The sequence below is a fragment of the Trachymyrmex septentrionalis genome, unplaced genomic scaffold (genome assembly GCF_001594115.1).
Source record: "Trachymyrmex septentrionalis isolate Tsep2-gDNA-1 unplaced genomic scaffold, Tsep1.0 scaffold7, whole genome shotgun sequence".
Classification (NCBI taxonomy): Eukaryota; Metazoa; Arthropoda; class Insecta; order Hymenoptera; family Formicidae; genus Trachymyrmex; species Trachymyrmex septentrionalis.
The window spans coordinates 4,630,070-4,650,213 of NW_017305884.1; the positions used below are offsets into that span (position 1 = coordinate 4,630,070).

A 20,144-nucleotide genomic window follows, 5' to 3' on the forward strand; every position below is an offset into this window, starting at 1 on the left:
TGTAAAAATAATCACAAACTTGGTCACAAATTGTTTTCCAATGTATATTTAAATGAAATAATGTTTCTCATAGCTTATGCAAATAAACCTTTTACTTTTGTATGACCAACTATAAATTATTTTTCCTTTCTTAATATGTAGAGTCTCACAATAAAAAGATTTAATTTTCTGTCTGCCCACTCAGCCCAACCGACTGTCCGCATGTGCGTTGCGCTATAAGGGACATATGTGCCGGATGTTGAGCGAATTTTCATTAAAACTTTACGACATTTTACGTAGCAACGAAAAAAAATGTCTTGTCATTCGTTTATAAATAGAATGCTACTGCCGTCTGCCATATTTATTTTTGTGCTATCACAAGTTTCGCTTCTAAATAATTAAAATACAGTTATATAAATATTCAACGTTATCGAGTCTACATTGTGCGATCAGTCGTCCAAAAAAAGCTCAACGCGTCCGTAAAAATACCATGTTTCTATATTATTCTGCACAGGGTCGATAAAACTGAAAAACGAAAAACCGCCAGATCGGAGTAATCCCGCGATATGTACTCAACGTTACCGTATATACACGTATCGAATTATAGACGTGCATCAGCGACGGATCGAATACAGGACATATTCAATATGCGGCGCTTGCTATTTGCATAGTCATCGAATGTGGCTGTATTGGGCAGAGCAAGAAGAGAAGCACAGATCGAAAAGAGAAATTATGAGCGGTAATGAGAGGGACAAAGAGACGTAGAGTGGGAAAGAGAAAATAGGAGGATAGAAGCAGAGTGAAAAGCGATGGCCAGTAGTGCTTTGGGAATAATCAGCGCGAGGCAAACGCATCCGATATTCCATGGAATTGACCCTTCCATGACTGGCCGAAAATGCAAACAATGATGAAATCTCCGTGAGGGCCGAACGATTATACTCTCGGGATTTTGCGTAACGTTAATATCCATGGCAATGCTTGACGTGCCCTGATATTCGTTGATAATCACCGTGTCCAAAACGGTTGGATTACTGTTGTTCCGCTAGTACCGATTTTCTCACGAGTCATCCAAATGCGATGCATCAGGATCTGTTCGGCAGAAAAAGGCAAAATACTTCGTATCGATATTTTTTGCACTGCGAATTATTTACACGTACATTATCTGATTTCGAGCGAACGAATTGTAAACGGTAATAATTGTGAGGGTTCGAAAATAATAGGACGCCATACGTGATTATCTGAGCTTCCGTAATGCGCTTAGTGTGATTAAAAGAATAATTAATGAAATGAGATTCTACGAGAAAGCATGTGCTCGTTGGAGCAACAAATGTTACGCTGATACATTTATTAACCATGGAAAGTCATTTGACAAACTATTAAGCTAAAAACACGAAACAAAATGTAAGCACCAACGTAACAATAAATTAGCACGCTTTGTGAACTTCTCTCGTAAAGCATGTCACCCCACAATACAAATTGTATACGTTATAATTATATGTCGAAAAACAGTTCGTATAAAATTATACCTATTCATAAACGTCATTCCTTTCACAACACACATACACGTACATAAACTATGTCTACATTTATTACGCGATCTCAGGTATTTAAAGCTATTTAATTACAACATCACAACAATGTAAAATCGTAAATTCGTCGTTATTTCATTAAGTGTTTATTGCACGATCAAATGTTTCTTATATACAATTATTTAATTTTCATCTGTGGAAATCGCCGTAGTTAATGCAAACATCGCTGCGTAATACTAATATTTACACATAAAATAAACATGCTTTTCACGCTGAAAGAGAAATGAAGATATCCCGAGCTTCGTATAAACATATTGTAAACATCCGTTTACATTAATATCATTGAAAAGCATACATATGTCTCGTTATATGGTTTAATAAAAAAAGAACTATTAATTTCCAAGGAAAAAAGTAGATGATTTTCCTTCTTTCTTTCATTATCCCAAAACGCATAAGATAAATAGCGATTAGAAGCAACTGATTTATTTTCATTTATGCGAAACAACGCTATATTCAATTTTCCTCGCTTTCAAAGTTGAAGCACGTGCCAGTATCAATATTCACTGTGAATTATATTATATAACACAGCGGGTTATTCAGCATGTACCAGATCTCTCGCGATGAAGGTACCGGCGCGCACCAGTCAGGGGCCTAATTCTTATTCACGCAGCGTAAACCGATCTCTTTAATCGGTACTCCGACCAGAATTTAGGATTTCTCAAACTGCCTTTTTTGGTCCCAGGTAGTTTCGGTTGCCAGCGGCATCTTAACGATTTCAAATCGCTCAGTCCATCCCATTTCTTTTCGCTCGCGATGATCGCCAGTTCAGGACATTTTCAATCTTTTTCACCTTTGAACATTCCGATTATCGTTATTAAGAATTTGGTGGAAAGAGTTCAAAAAATAATAGAGCGTTTTCTATTTTCTGATTAATAAATTTCGGATAAGGAGATGAAAAAAAAAACAGATATCTACGCGATTAGGGTGAGTAGGAAGAAAAGGAGGGCAATCTTGGAGTGCATGCCAAGGCGTAAGAGAAACTGGAAAATGGAACGAAGTTGCAGCGGAATTCGAGCGTTGGTAGTTTATTCCCGTACTTTAATTACCTAGTTATCCCGGCGATTTACATAATGTACCTTGCCCATCCTATACAGCATCGACTCCGCAGGCGAGGATTTCCAATCGGTTCGACTCCCTCGTGGATACCTAATCGTGCCGAAGGTAGCGTATAAGGGGAGGAGGATCCATGAGGAAGGAAGGGCACTCCAAGGCTATTAATTCCTTTAGGCTGCGGATCGTTATAACCCATTGTTCCCCACGGAACTCGCAGCGAGCCGTTGGTATAGCAGTGATATGTAGAGGCACGCGCACGGATTCGCGATCTCAGTAACATTGTAGTCGGCTCTAAGTTTGTAGAATTTAAAAGGCATAAATTGTAGATCGCGAATAAATTTATTGTTAAATGCATATCTCCGTTGATAGGTTTATGCTAGTTTTATCTGTATTTAAAATATCAAAATTGTATCGTATTTTTCCAGCTATAATTTTTTCACAATATGTATAACGTCTTTTGAAAAAAAATAGAACCAAAATTTTAAAAAATATTTAGTTAGAATTAGTAACAAACAAAAATGACTATAATTTGGAGATATGTATATACGCTATAGACACATGTGTCAAAAACTGATATTATATGTTAAACAATGTCAAAAAAAGCACAAGAAAAAATCCCAGATTAATTTAACAAGTTCTAATAAAATCACGAAATATATATATGTTGTTGTTTGTGTGTTACAGATTGTGCAATTACTGAGTGTAGCAAACGTGACTGATACAATATTCGGATTATAATTTATATCAATGTATCACGAATAAGTCGTATATATCACTGCTGTATGCGTATAATATGAATGCAATATCACACTGGAAAGCTAATTCAGTCTCATTTGCTTAATATAGAGCTCATTCTCAGTCTATCCTATATACCTCTGTATTATCAGTGAAAGCGAATATCCTATCACGTACCGCATGTGATAGATATGTGGCATTATATAGCTATCGAATAGATACATAGATCAAAATAGATATACTGTGCACATCACGTCCTATTATGTGTCACATGAGTTGGACCTATAGAACGGAATATATGGTATAGCGAGATGCGTCTTACACCGCTGACGACGGAAAGCAATCATCGGTACTTTAATACTTCATACAAGTGTACCTGCATTTCTACCTCAAAGTACCTATAGTAAGAGCTATATCTTACGAAGAAGCATGATGTGCAAAATATTTCGTAAATGTGGTTATTAACTGGTGCCTGTTGTATCATCTTTAGGCAAAAAAAAAATAAATTACATTTCCTAAAATTTATTAGTTCCTTTTAAGAATATATCAGGTGTATAATCTTCGTAAAAAGTAATTGGAATTAGAAATTTATACTTTCCGTATAAAAATAAATATTACATTAATATGAAAGTTCAATAAGGTTGAATATTCATATTTAACAATGTAATTATAGTTTAAATTTTTTCATTTTATTTTCATTATTTTCTAAAAATATGTTTATTTCTTATTAAAATAATTTCTGATCTAGGTTTTAAATTGCTATCTTTTTATATTATATGTTTTCAAACGTAGAAAAATCTGTAATTTTTTTCTTTTTTTCGTTTTGTTAAAAAGTACATACATGATACATCTTTAATGTTCAATTAACGACATTTAACGACGGTATACAGAGGAGACGAATTCTCTTACAGAGAATGACTTTCCATATTAAACCGATCTTCATAAAGTGACTTTACTTTAAGTGTGTTAATAAAGTATTGTAAGTAGATCTATATATATATAGTTATTAACTAAAGAAAGAGCAGAAGAAAATAAGAGGTAGAAAGGAAGTTCTAGAGTAAGTTCTAAACCAATAAACTTCGTATTTCTGCATGGAGATGTAGCTTTTAGTAAATGATCATAGTACTAGTTTAAATATTGTTGCAAAGTATCTCATAATGTGGTTCTTGAAGAAGAAATATCATTCCTCCTCATACATAAAATATAAGATAATTTGAAAGTTATTCAAAGATCTTACATTTTCTTTGTGTTGTTTTCGTAAAATATTCTTTCTAGTTGTTCATAATTAGTTTATAATTAAGCTCTCTCTTGTATTATTCATATAAAAGCTAAAAAAAGCGGCGACGAGACATAAAAATTGTAGAGTACTCCGTGTAACATTCTATTTTCGTCAACAGATTACGATCATGCGACATGGGCACTGAAACCCCATGTAATGTATTAACAAACGCGACACACCTTCAGTACAAAGTTAGCTCGTTTATATTCTTTTTGCTCGCGTGCAAAAAACCGTGGTGAGATTACGGCTGTGCGGGAATGCTTTCAACGATAAACTCTCGCATTATGCATAAGTCTCTTTCGGCGCGAGCGTTGTTATTTCTATGAATTTCAAACTGCATTCACGCGTTCCTATCTCCGAGCGCACATGTACACGGGTTTTACGCTCATAGAATCGAAGATTAGCGTACGCGTCAGCTCTCACGATTTCGAAGACACGCGTACTCACGGATCTCGCATACGTAGCGGACTCGGTCGTGCAAAATCCCACGGAGGCCGTAGAAAACGTGACCAGACGATCATAACTTGAAAGTAGCCGGCGAACAACTGCTAAGGGGCGGGTTAACGAGGCCGCCCTGCGAAGGTTAATGGGTTAACAGGACAACGCGAGGCCTGCTATATCGTAGTAGCGTTGTCCCTAATTCACAACGCGTGGGAGCCAGCTTAAGGGGGATACGAGGCTCTCGAGTTCTGATAAAGTGGCCTTTCTTCCCGACAACATGGCGATTAAACGAACGTAAATGTAGAACTACTTCTCGCGCATACGAATATTCATCTTGCTATAAATATAGGTGTATTGCGCTAGTTATAATCCTTAATGTCGACTTTTAGTATAAAGCTTTTGATTTACGGCTACTTGTTAGATTTATCATTTGAAATTAGCATTCTTTAATACAATATATATAGGAAAGAAGAAATGATAAACTTACAATTTAAAATGAAAATAAAATTAACATCCTATTAGCAAGCAAATTTTCTTTTTTGGTACATTATAACAAAAACTTCAAAGTAGTGCAAATGCAAAAGCTTAAAAAAATTTTTGTGTTTAGATTTGAAAAAGCTTCAATCTCCTCAAATCCCTGAGTTGAGGACGAATGAAAATTCTTCATTATGTCGCGAGAGATGAAAAAATAAAATTTTTCAGAATACCAAACGTTGTTGCCTGCACCTTTAAAAACAAGTCTGAACAAGTGCATTCGTTTATTCATGTACCTCATAGTTATTACCCACACGTATTTGTTTATACTTGTATCTTGTGAAAAGGTGCAGTTTACCTTGTCGTAGCGCAAGGTAAACGCGAAAGGTGGAAAATTGCGAACAATAGAGAGAGAGAGAGAGATGAGAGGAGAAAGACACAGAAGCGTAAAAGAAGCGAGAGAGGTAATCCAGATACGAAACGAAGCACGTCGTGGGTTGAGTCTACTCAAATCGAGTAGAAGGTCTCGGGAGGTGACACAACTGACACCTCGTAATACCGAGGCTTGGACCGCTGCCAGTTTGCATAAGAATTGCACATCCCATGCACACCCGATGCGCTTGTATTGAGAGCTGGTAACCTCCGTCTCTACCGCAGCTTGCTATCCATTCGATAGTCAATATGACGTGACACAACATGTCGCTACGTGCGCGTTCCCAGTTTGACGTTTCCAATCTGTGTTATATAAAGGATAAACCAATAGAATATCATAGCTACATAAAGAATGCGACTATCTCACGATGTTATCTCGAAAATAAACGTTCTGTATTTGCTGGTGAAGATCGAAAAATACAGCTGCAACGCACGAATTGTTCTATCTCAAAGACGGAAAATTCTAAAAACTTCGATCCTCTTTAAAAAAAAAAAAAAGAAAAAACTTGTTTCCATAAAGAATTTGAAATATGTCTATCGATAACCTAGAATGTACAAAGTTCTTAAATTGCAGCATACAAAATAATAACAAGTATATAGAATATTATTTTGACAATTGTTCAATATATATTGTGAATTAATATTGTGCATTGAAACTGAAAAATATTACAGGACTTGCAAATATTTCTCTATAATTATTTAGGAACGATAATTAAAGTATTTTGGCCGCGAAAGGTTTGATGGTAAAAGTAATCCTTAGCAAAAGACATAACTGCACAAACGCAAAGCGATTCCCGTGGTGATCCATGATGTAACGACCGCCCATCCTCAGAAGAACTGTATTTATCTCCTGCGCGTACGACCGCCAACTTTAAACGGTATTCAGTGTACCACCGATTACAGAATTTACGGTGCATGTTATTTATCGACTATTGAATTTCAGATCAATTTTGCCCTCTAATTCATATCCGCGTGCAAGCAGCTTATCATACAAATCCAATGCAAGATCGTGGACGCTTTGATTATCATAAGAGATCTTCCATGTTCCTCTTGCGTAAAAAACGACAGGGAGATCTTATCTTTCCGCCACTGTTACTCAACGGTGTCATCCGTTTGTTATCCTTCGTCGATTGATACTGCCACTCAAGATTTCACGCGCACACTATACAATTTTCGCTCCTTCCGTAACTTCAAGCAATCCTCGAACAAAGTAGCGGGAATTCTGCTACACTTCTATGATAATCTCGCGCTCGCGTGATTCTTATTTGAGACGATCCTCTGAAGTTACCGGTTTCATTAATCTCCACACGCACGATCTGATACTAAATCAGTATACGCTGCTCAATAACGCATTTATGGCGAGACACTATATCATGCTCGCACCTTTTTTATAATCCGCACGTTATGGTTTGCAACATAGTGCCTGGAATTGCTCATACAGTACGTAATCGTAAGAAAGCGAGTTAATCGCATAATATATCTACGAGCATACAAAATATACCGGCGTACTTATATCAGACGATATTACATTAACATGTAACGAAGCGGAAAATCGTAACAACAGTTGTTATTTAAAATATATACACGCACGCATACGTCATCTTATCTCGGCAAAATGTACACGCAGGTGTATGTGTTTCGCGTTGGGCGCCCCTAACTTCTCGAGTAAAGTAACATGTAAATTTCTCCGCTCTTGATCAGCGTGGCACTATCAGCTAAGTCATTATTCGCGAGATCTGATTCGCGGAGGCATGCCGTCGTTCAGCGCTTTGGCAGGAATGCGGTGCGCAATGATCGTCTAAACGATACGTATCGCAGCGTCGACGAGTAAGCGCGTGTATATGTTGCAGTGCTCTCATTTACTGTCCGGCGATTTGAGGATTTCAGGTCGAATTCTCGTCGTCCCGTTTCACGAAACGTTTCACTCTGAAATTGCTATTTCTCCTCTCGATACACGACTCTATCAATTACATTAGTTTTTACTCGAACGGAAAACTTGACTTCTTGCTCATTGGGGCGAAAAACCTCCGGGTGATCTTCATCCTCGTAATCGCAGGGGAAAAAATCGTAATTGCATCGATTTAAAATCTTTCCCGATTCGAAGTTAAGTTCCATTAAGCTCCACGACTTCTTACTGGCTGATACGCTCATATATCTCGATGATGCATGCAAGAGTCGATTCCATTGAAGCCTCCGTCCTGTTTGAGTACAGTACGTAAAAACTCAAATAGTCGTGCAAGATCATGTTCATCATAATCAACTAATGTTTCAGAGCAGTTGCAACTTTATATAATGTTTCTTTTGACAGTCTTCATTTAGTTAAAAGAAAATGATAAGAAACAAAACCAATCTCTTGCTATTATTATTTTAAAATCATTACTAGTAATAAGTACATTGGAGCTAACAATTTCATTTGTCTCTATATTGTGTTGTTATCAGCTTTTTAATTAAATTAAATTTCATTAAATATTGTCCTTCCTTGGTTCGTAATAAAATTTCCTGTTTCTTTAAGAAAAGAAAGGTTTCACTACTGACGTGAAAGAACAAACGACATCTTTCAACCTCTCCTTTATACAAAAAATGTGAAAAATACAGCACGTTTTTTTCAAACACAATTATGGATAATTTATATTTTAAATTGCCTTCTTATATGTTAACGTATCATACGGTCACTTATCTTTGTGCTGACTAAGAATGCATGTCCATAGACGATGTCTGATTTTATCTATGTACATCGACGTTACTACCGATCGAAAGAACTGCTGATCCCGCGAGGCACTGTAAGTTTAAACTGTCTATGACTACACGGAATTTTACAAGGATCTTCTTTGACACAGTCATCCTTACATGCAGATCGAAAATTCTGCGGACAATACCCATGGTGACTATCAATTCGCATACTAGATTACATGCCAGCGTGAATCAATCGTTTTTGTCAACGTTTGAATTTTATTGTATATTATTATATTATATATATCTATAATAACTCGATATATACAAGAATTTCTGTTACATTAAATTTTAGTGACAAATTTTTTGTTGAGAAGTTGTTAAAATCAATTAAAAATATAAAATCATATTGTTATCACGCAGTTTTCTAATTTTCGATATTATATAATACTTTCGTAAGTCAATTTTCATAAATTAAGATTCTATCATAAAAAAATAAATTTCTACTTAAACTTTAAATTAAGAAATGTGATTTTGTTATCAATTCATTGCCCAGAAACCAAATTTGTCAAAGGCCTCTTACAATTTAAATTGCTCTGAAATTGTCGATAGCTTTACCTACATTCTTATCCGGAAAAAAACCCAAATTGATGAAAGAATCCGTCATTAAATTTAAACTCAATTTCACGGGGCAGCCATGTATGCGTGTTACGTGGATGAATGAGTGAACGGTACGACGATGGAAAAATTCTCTTGCGAGACCGCAATGCATCTAATTAATCGCCATATCTCACGGGGAAAACTCGGCTTTATTAAAACTGCGTTAAACGAGATGAATTTACGGAATCAACAAAACTTTTTCTACGCAGCGAGAATAATGCGAAAAAAGAGGGAACCTTGTAATAAGGCGACATCTCAAGAGCTTCTGTCTCGACGAAGAGACAAGGAAATTCCACTCGCCGCACCACCCGTCGTTTTCTCTACGGAAATTTTATTATGCTTCCGTGAAGAGTTTCCTCGCGCGAAGAACGAGCGAGAGATGAGGCTAGAGAGATGACAAAATGAAGAGAGAGAGAGAGAGAGAGAGAGAGAGAGAGAGAGAGAGAACTCAAGTGTCTCTTTTCTTTTTTTTTGACTCTAAAACGGTATTTTAAATTTTGTATGTTGAGTATATGTGTTTCGAAATATCCACAGTTCCCTTCGATAAAATGGAGTGATGGATATTCTTCAGGTCTGTTGTACTTACTTAGCGTATCGCAATGGATGTATTGTGCATTCCCGGAAATTACCGATGCATTAAGAAAGAAACAGTTTCCGACTTTTATCCAAAGAGTTACGGCCATAAAATAACGGTCGATCGTTTTTAATTGCGATCCTCGAACGCTTCTGGTAAACACAGGGAGCGAGAGATGATAACGTAACGTCATTAACAGCTGCAATACTATTAAACGTTATCACTTTTAATCAATACTTCAATACTTCATTAATGGAATTATGCAAGTTTAACGATACGTGTCACGTGAAATATTGTGCTTACACACAGGAAACGATTCAAGTCGTATGTTTCCGAACAAATCATTATATTTCGTGATATTCCGAAATTTCACTGAGAGGTTTATTGATTGCATTTCATCAGGATGCAATACCGAACCAACCATGCATAACAGAGAAGAGCATTTAATTTCAATGACTAGCATTAACACGTAAATCTGCTCGAGGTAGATTATCCTTGAAATGTCGTGCATTCCGTTGAAAATCTGGCTTCGCGAAGAAAAAAAAAAAAGACAATCTGGAGAGCTTCGGTGAGTGAAGTGAGAACTTCATCGAAGTTCTCGCTATCAACTTTCAAAAACTGTTGAGACCGCCTCCGTTCTTTGCCGTCGTGTAAGGTTTTTCGTGAGTTTCACAGGGTACACACTTACATACTTCACATACGGTACGGTGCAGATCAAAGTAATGGAAATTTCTTCATCATTCCACCGTCTTGTGAGAAGCTTTCATTACGCAGATTTCGCGTACGCTCGCCTTGACTTGAATGCTTTGCAGAATATTACTTTAGAATTTCCATAAGAACGCTTAACTCAAACGATCACTTCAGTTCCTTGTCCCAGCTTCTTCTACCTCTCTTTCTTTCTTTCATTCCCTTCTTCTTCCTTCTCCCTTCCCCTCCTTGTTTCCATTGAACTGTGTTCCCAACATATTTTCCAACGCCTTTTATCACTCAACATTCTGAGTAAGTGCTTCTCCTTTATAACCCACTGTACCAAACGTGAATTCATTCGAATGAACCAATACCTAATTCAATGCCAACTGCCTTTTCTCCTTCCGTTCTTTCTTCACGGACCGGCGCTCGTGAGTTTCGCATTTACGGAAATCTCGGTAGTGAGTTGTGCCGCGTATTCATGAATCACATTTTCCGTAAAATAGATCCGCCAAACCGCCGTCCGCCACGGCACGCTGCCTTCTCGACAGAATCTATTGTGGAGTCGACACTACCCGTCACTTCGCCGCACGTCTTCTGAATTAGAGACACTTTAACGTGACAAGAGCAACAGTTTAAACGAAAAATACTGTTACATAATCGATGGAAGGAAATTATCAAAATAACAGTATTAATTCTATCAATTGTAAATTTATTAAACGTCTCATATGCCGAATATCGCAAGTTTTATTTGTCTAACATATAAAGACTTTTAAATATTAAAATATAATATTAAAGTCTTAAATGTGATAATTATTTTCTGTTATGTATGAATTAATCAGTCAAAGGCAAACTTTTTGTAGTTCCTTTGATGCATAAGAAAGAAACGTGAAAAAAGTTTTCCTTCGTTTATTTTCTGTGTGCGTGGGCAAGTATATAAGATACCTCTTTCTTTCTCTGAACTCGCTTTCATAATTTTCTTCATAATACAAACAAAAATAATACGCTCGCTAATAAGCAGCTTTAAAAAACTGCTTTCCTTAATTATTGAATAACGACGGAGTCATTGAGAGTCTATTTTTACAATGAAGTGTAAGAGTTTAGAAATGAGATTGTGGAAGAACCCGACATTCCTCCTCGGCAGCGGCAATTTTACTTTGCCAAGTTAATTAAAACCTCATCCTGATAACATCGAAAACTGAGCGGTGTAAAGTAAGCAATGGAGAAGAACTGTACTTACGATCTCGAAAGAAATTTTGATTATCATAGTGACATTTTTTATTCTGACACATTCTACATTTTATATCTTACAGTCTAATATTCTAAATTATACATACTATATAATGTAATATCAAATAAAATTTTTAATTATCTCTTATTATAATTTAGCTATTATTTAATATGCACAAAAACTTTTACATTACGATTAATTCAGATTAATCAAAATTTTTTTTTATCTCCTATCTTGTTAAATTGTACAATTAAAAGTGATAAATGTTTTATTCAAATAAATCCTTTTTATATTATTCAGTGGTAAGATTAAACGCACTGGTGCACTTTTTGAGATTCCTCGCAATTTAACACAGTTTCGATGTCAAGCGCTGAATATTATATTTGTACCATAATTAAAATTAAAGTAAAATTGTATATTTTGTAACACGTAGCGACTTGAGTTATACAAAGAAAATTCTACGAAAATTCTGTTGAAGTATTAAGAGATAAATCAGCTATGTATCTAAACGAAAATTTTTCAAATGCATTGTATCGCGAGTGAGCCGCGATATATTAAATTGGCGAAAGTTCCGTTCATATAATAGATGAGAAGCTTGAAGAATTCCTAACGCGCGCTTTATTTTGCCTATAAGATGCGCGGCCAGCGCGTATCGTGATTATGATATTCACTAAGAATTCGAGGAATATCAAATTACGAATACCGTGAGGCTACTCGCGCGCGTCCTTCTCACAAATCCATCGAAATTTCATTAGATCGGAGTGCATCTTTTCATACCGCCGCAAGTGAAAAGTTGACTTAAGAAACTTTAAAGCCCGTGGAGCACTTTATGGATCAATTATTAGTTGAACGAAGTAAGTTGCACCGACTTCGATAATGTACCATCCCGTCCCGTTTAAGGTATGGGCGCACCATATAGTTTAAGGATTATGCACATACCGACGTACGAAGTCGAACATGGATTAAATTAATGATGCAGCATCTATGTTAACTGTATGAAGTAGTTAGCTAATGGTATACGTTAGCAACAAAGGGCGGTCTTGCATAATTTTGAGTGCGTGCTGCTTGAAATTCGCATTCACCCCAAAGTTTGTGTTGACGCTACACAATAATCCATTTGCCTAATAATTACGTAATATTTTCTCCCTTTTCAATTTTATGTTTAATTTCTACTCCCATTTTATTATAAATTTTCACGAAACAATACTAATTATTAATTAATAAATTAATATGTATAAATTAAAATTATTATTGATTCGATATATAATTGTAAATTTATGCAAAGGTTAATTGCAAAGGTACGAGATTAATGCAAATCAATATTAATTAGTCCTTCACCAGTATATAAAATCCAAATTATCCTTCATACGTCAAAGAAGACAAATTATAAACATTAATACATGCTTTTAAATGATATTATACGTAACGATAGTTAAGATCGTTAATGCGAAACTATTATTGTTTACCCACAAACATCGCTCTTATTACGAAGCAGTCAAATTGATCGTTCATTTATTAACGTAATGGTTATGGAAGCTATTTCATCTTAATTAAGAGTAAAATTTATAGTACTGCTCAAATTACACGTACAAATTTGATATCCACATTTTATAATAACAATAATAATAATAAGTATAAACAAATAATTAGTATAAATTAGTGTTTCATTATGTATGAGATCAAATTATAAGTAATTTAACGATATTTTTTCATTTATATCGCCTCTCATACGCGGCATGGTGCAGATTTCGATCAATATATCACAGTTATCATAAATAGGCACTTACAACTAATAAATAGTGAAGGAAACGCAATATAAGTTATCTCACGATCCTATCGTGTGCGGCTATAACCGTGGCTAAAAGCTTTTAGTATGTAAAGTACGGGATGACCGCCGTCCATCGCAACGATATTATCGATGAAATACGAAACGGAAGGTAGACAGAGATGGAAAAAAAAGGGAGAAAGAGAGGTACGCAGAAAGAGTCGGAAAGGAAGAAAGAAGGAGAGAAAGAGGTAGTGGAAAAATAGAGGAACGAGAAGATCGGCGGAGTATGTGATTTCACACAGGATCGAAAAGACGGAGAGGTCCCCTCTTTCGACCATTAGAAACCGCACACATATACTACGTATATATTTATACTCTCAGCCAGTTCTCGAATGGCCAACGGAAGCGTGAAATTCCCAATTTCTTTTCTCACCCAGCGAGAATATCCCAGCTAGCGGTTCCTGGTCTTCCCTTTTCCTGCCACCCACATAGATATACATGCACGTGTATGTATGTATTGTGTACGCTCGAGTGTGTGGATGTGTACATAATACAGTACATACGCCTGTACCCATGCGCGCGTGGATCTGTGCGTCCTTCCGAAGCACTTGTCTCCTTTCGTAGGCAGCACGAATCACGAATCACGAATCTCGAATTGAACGGATAGCGGTAAAAGGATCAATGAACGGGTAAGGTGCGGCGAGGGGCTTATACCGAAGGAAATACCCGGTGTAATTTCTGCTATCCGTCTCTAACTCTCGAGATGGTTCTTGTACACGCCCCCGTGGGAGACACCTGTTTCCCCGTATCGGTTTGAATTCCTCTAACCCGAGGTGGCTACACTACGCAGATCGATAACAGCGGCTGCCTGCAGAATCGTTCGCGACTCCGCAGAGACTTGCCGGAGAAAGGCCGGAGACATTATGCTCTCAGATAAACACATCCTACACCCAATTATACAAGACAAACAATTCTTAGTAATGACATCCGCGATCGCTGACTGGCAACTTCTTTGGTGAAACGACAATGAAACGCAAGTCCAACGCGATAATCATAGTCTTGTCTCTCTGAGACTATTTGTTCTTGCATCAAACGCGATAGCTGAAATGATATTTACATTAGAGAAATATATAAAACACAATTGAGTTGCGTGCAAACGTTTTGTGAATTCATTTATTCTTGGACCGTATCAAAATCGATAATGTAATTTGTTTATTTTTCTTTCGAAATAACTGTTAAATTAATTCATGTTACGTTTTATGTAATATCATTATGACTATTATGTAATCTCTATTTTCATTGTCAACAAGGAAAATTAAATCAAGTACAAATTAAGTACAAATTAATTCTATATTAAATAATAATGATTTTAACATTTTTCTCTTAAGCGAGAAAAGGAAGGTAAAAACAACGCGATACGTCTAAATAAATATGAAAAATATAAAAAGTGAACTCTCTTGTAATTAATACGTATAAAATTGAGCAATTTTATTAAATAAATAGGTAGGTTTAACATTAAGGAATTAAAAACAGCATCTCTTTCTTCATGAATTATATGCGGCGATTATAAAGGACAAGAAGAAATATTCTTCAAGCATCAAGAAACTGTAGAGAAAAATGAACTTAGCCGATTATTTAAAGCAAGTAAATTACTTTTTCCATCGTGGAGAATGAAAAGATAGAAATACTGCGCAATAGCGGAAAATGCGATAGAAGGGATTACTTAAAAATTATCAAAGCCTTGTAAATTGTATAATGTATAACAATATATGTAATTAAACAGATGTTCTTGATAAAAAATTTACTCATTGTTCATTACGTTCTATACTAAGGTATTTTCTATAAAATCTCACGGAGATTTTTAGGAATATAGTCACGCGTTTCCTCGAAAAAAAAAAAAAAAAAAAAAAAAAAAAAAAAAAAAAAAAAAAAAAAAAAGGAGACAGCTAGAAGCAATCTCCGCCAATCAATATCCTGGATATCCTTCTGCATCTTGTGAAACATTTCCTTCCGGCTGAAATCTTAGCGACCTCCAAGGACTTGAATATCGGTATTCGGATCAGAATCGGTGGACCTCGAAGACTCTCGCGGCTCCGATTGAAATGTTCTCTGCGGCGAGCGTACCAGCTGCCGAAGCCGCTTTGGCTTGCGGTAACCATGAACTTCCGCCTCTGTTCTGTTCGGTTCCGCGCGCTTTCCTGCGCGCACACGTACACGTTTCAACGATCGTGTCCATCGGGGGGGGAGGGATCCCGTAGTCCTCGAACTTATACACCTTCATCCAAGTATGTATCTACGTAGGCGACTCAGTGGTACACCGACGCGAGATACGTACGGCCGTTCGTCGAGCTCCGCAAGCGTGACCACTGCGTGCGCACAAAAGTATGCGTGCACCTCGGTAAGCCGCAAGTGTAAAAAAGACCGCCCGATACCACGTACGCGGCGATGCAGCGAAGCATAGAGTTGAAAATACTTACGAGGGACCGAAACGCGGTAGCGAAAGGTAGAGGCAGGAAGGAAAGAGAAAACCGTTGAAATGACCGCGGATGAAGAGAAGGGAGAAGTGGTGGTGTGGCCGGGAGCACATGGGGTCACTGGGGCCATGGGACATCACGGTACCGCAACACAGGGATGCGGATGTGCTTAACCCCCCAAGAAGATCCTCTTCGTCACCGTACGGGAGTTTAACAAATGTATTCCCCGACAGAGTATATACAGCGTCGCATTTTCGTGGCGGACGATGGATTGGCGCTGTACACGCATTCGTCTCGGTTGTGTCTTTTAACGGTCTAGAGTAGAGAAGGGTTGATGCGCTAGGTGCGCTGGCGGCAGATATACATTTGAATAGGAAACGTCAAATAAATAAATCTCGCGAAAAGACCCGGCCGTTACTTATTAACGCTGACAGGTCTTCATCGCTGCGTGTGCACGTGCGTGCGTGCGTGCGTGCGTGCGTAGATACGTGTATTCTAATGTACCTGCGAGAAGAGCGGCAATATACGCTAAATCGTAGGGAGCAGGAAAATGGCCGAGCTGAATAATGCTCGGTTAATATCGATTACACCGGTCGAGGAACTTAGCCGCTCGCGGCCGTAGGAAATGATTTCGCGGAACGAGCTTATAGCCCCCATTGGGCCACTAAGAGGGAGAGAACAGGGACGTGAAGCATCTCCGTTAAGGCAACGTATTAATATCCTCTCTACTTAGCGAAGCGTTTACTGCTTACGCGCTGTTCACCGATAGTCAAGACGTGCCACGCTGGCGGACATAATTAACTATAACACCCAAGTCAAAGGAAGCCGATCTCCGCGGTATCGTCTCTTTCCTTTCAGTTTCTCAATTTTGTGCTCCCCAGTGTAATCTCGGATAAGACAACGTAGAACTCGCATGATGCATCAAATTAAAGGTCAAACTTTATCGCGCGTATTCGTCTTCGATTTCCGACGTACAGACAGCGATCAGAAAGGATTGTGTGGTACACACAATGTGTACACGAAGAATAGCTAATGTCGGTATGCCGACTAACGGTTTTATATGAATGCACGAAACGCTGCTTTGTTTTCTCATGTCATCAATTTTCTCACAGTGGTAGTAAAATCTTAACCCACTTCAAGATTCATGTATCAAAAAATGTTTTCGATATTTTTGTTGTACATAATTCATGATTAATATTGATAGTAAATATTAGAAAAGAACTTTTATATTAGACGAGTGAAAGAGAATGAAAATTCTTTATGTAATACATACACACATACACACATACATACACGCACAAGTAAAAAAATAAATTTACTTTATAAAAGAGCTTTATAAGAAACATTCCACTATTCTTATTCATATATTTTTATTACGTACATTTATATCTCTAATTATGAAAATATAAAGTTAACTGAAAAATATATAACGACAACAGTTTTTAATTAATGCTCAAGATAGTCGCTATACATTCCTACGTCTACAAAAGAACATTAACCACAGATGACACCTATACAAGTTTCACCCACGCGGCTGTAAAATGTTTCGCAGAACAGGATAATTAACTGTCATGCAAAGCCTCTCTTGCATCTTGTTATCTTTCTCGTCGAATGGGCATGAGCTCTTTGCTCTCCGGCAACCTCCTGTCCACCGATGTAGAATGCGAACAAGCGGATAAACGACTCACCGCGCATTTTTTTCGTCAAATGGATGTACGTCAGAAGTGGAGAGAAGACAACGTAGGACAGGAGACAACGAAGATTCAGGTGAAATGATAACGTAGAAATAAATCGATAAGAGGAGAGACTGCATCGCAATTGTATACAGGGAATTAGTGGCAGGATATTAGCGAAATATGTGGTAGCGCGCAGACCATGTCAACCTCATGACTCGGAATTGGGATAACTTGATACTTACACACTGACGTATACATGCGGCCACTCGCCTTCGCATATATATTCGAATATGCAATTTGCCAACCGACAATCTTACTCCCGCGGTAAGTAAATATAAACCACGTCAAAGTTCCACGTATAGCGCATAAAGCTGAAGAACGCCAAGATTTCTTTCGCAGGAAAAAACGCAAGTTTGTCCATCTCGCATGGCATGTGTGTGCATGTATATGAATCAACAAAATGAATACGAAATGTTTCAAATTAAAATTAATTTTCTTTCAATAAATATTTTGTATCTTCAACAAACCGTTCAATATGAATATCTAAATAAACGAGAAAAAGAAATTTATTTCATGTTCATTTATACATGTTCATTAAGAAAGAGAAAAATTCTAACCCAATATAAAATAGAAAATTACATTATTAAAGTTATCAAATATGTCTTCAGCATTACTTGTAACTATAGTTGTATCATAAACTAAATTTTATCTATTTTTCATTTACCTATTTTTCGAGATACATGAAGCGCCTAAGAGCGAATATTAATTTCAATAACGCAGTTTGTATGAGAAAACCGCAACGGACAAGCGGATTTATTTCTACCAACCATCGTTCGCTGTTGCATAAAATCCGTATTACGAAGGCGATACCGCTTTACATGAGAATTCGGGCGTAGGGTTTGCGAAGTACCAGTTGTTAGACCATTGGGTCAGAGATTAACATTCGCGTATGACCGCACGCTAATTTTCACGGCGACCAGGTCGACCAACGAGATCCGAATAACCGAATAACCACTCGAATCCGCTGGGTCAAATTTTCCGACGACGCGGCTAAGTCGCGGATGGGTGCATTAATTCTCCTTAAGCTCGGCGCGTTTATATTAATAGGGTACAATTAATAACGGCTAAAGGGCGTTCGTCCGCGGGAATTGTCGTCGGCGGTGGGTCGCGCCAAGTTGCGGCAGACAGTGTCGCGCGGAGGAGAAAAGGTGGGACAGAGACAGAAAGGCAGGAAGGCGTTAAATTACACTTAGCCCGTCTCGCTTTTGGGATTCGCCGGAAGAGTGGCGACGGACGGACGAAATTATTGCGGAAAAGACGACCGTTGCTGAGCACCGGAATGCCAGCTAGTCACCGAGAATTTTGAATGCTCGAGCAGATATGCAGCCCGCTATATAAATGGGCCTGCGGGTACTGATGTAAGATTAAATGCGTGATACCGACCTCGTAATCCAGTCTGCATCTGATATCGAGGTTACCGTATAAACAGACATTCGAGATCGCCTTTGATATCACGGCCACTTTACTTCTGACTCTCTGTATGGCTCTGCAAATAGAAGAAGCCCCTGACTGCTTACTCGCCCCGTTGCTTGGTCTTCCATCAAAAGACGATGATAACGTAAGCGTGATAAATGCGTTATAGAATATTTTTTACATCGCTTTGTTTACTGAGAAACATGTTTTTGAGACAATTAAACAATTTTTGATCATTCAAGATGTAAGTAAAAGTTTAAATTGCTAAAGATTAATATACAAAAACGACATAAAAGTTACTAACAAGGATTACATGCTAAAAGAAATTTACGATTTTAAATAGATGTATAAAGCTTGTTCTACAATGTGCCCTTTGCTTCTTGCTCTTTACCTCTTGCTTAGGCTTAAGAATGCAGGTTAAATAAAAAAACCATATATAATAATATTTAACAGCAAATGTCTGCTTTTGTCACATTTCTATAATATAATTCGCAAAAAGAATATTGGAATAAAAAAACATCAAACTATCTAGAAGCAGTTTACATAAAATCTTGTAAAGCATATATACGTCGCGGAAAGGTGCGATGTTACGTCTTGTCAATTTATTTCCGTTACGCAAACTGTCAGCGACAGATGCTGTCGATGCTTGGTAGTGCACATCTTTTGCATATACATACGTATATGTACATACATATATGTACCTATACATGCGGTCTTCTTTTCATTACGATAATTTACGCGTTTGTGCAGAGAATTTCAATAATTCTAATATGCATATATCTGGAGTTATATCGAACATCGATTGTAATTTCATATGCACATATTTCGCGTTCAGTCTTTTAATATCCTTCGGCCATTCAAATGGATATGAATTTTTATCTGGTAAATAAAAAGATTCACAAAAGGATACGCAGAACGACATATATTATGTATGATATATATATATATA

The 20,144-nt window shown here is 37.2% G+C and overlaps 1 protein-coding gene across 1 annotated transcript in view; it reads right to left on the reverse strand.

The window, feature by feature from the left end:
- LOC108753574 (autophagy-related protein 16-1) overlaps window positions 1-20,144 on the reverse strand; it is a 424,436-nt gene that overhangs the window by 294,364 nt on the left and 109,928 nt on the right. The window lies entirely within an intron of this gene.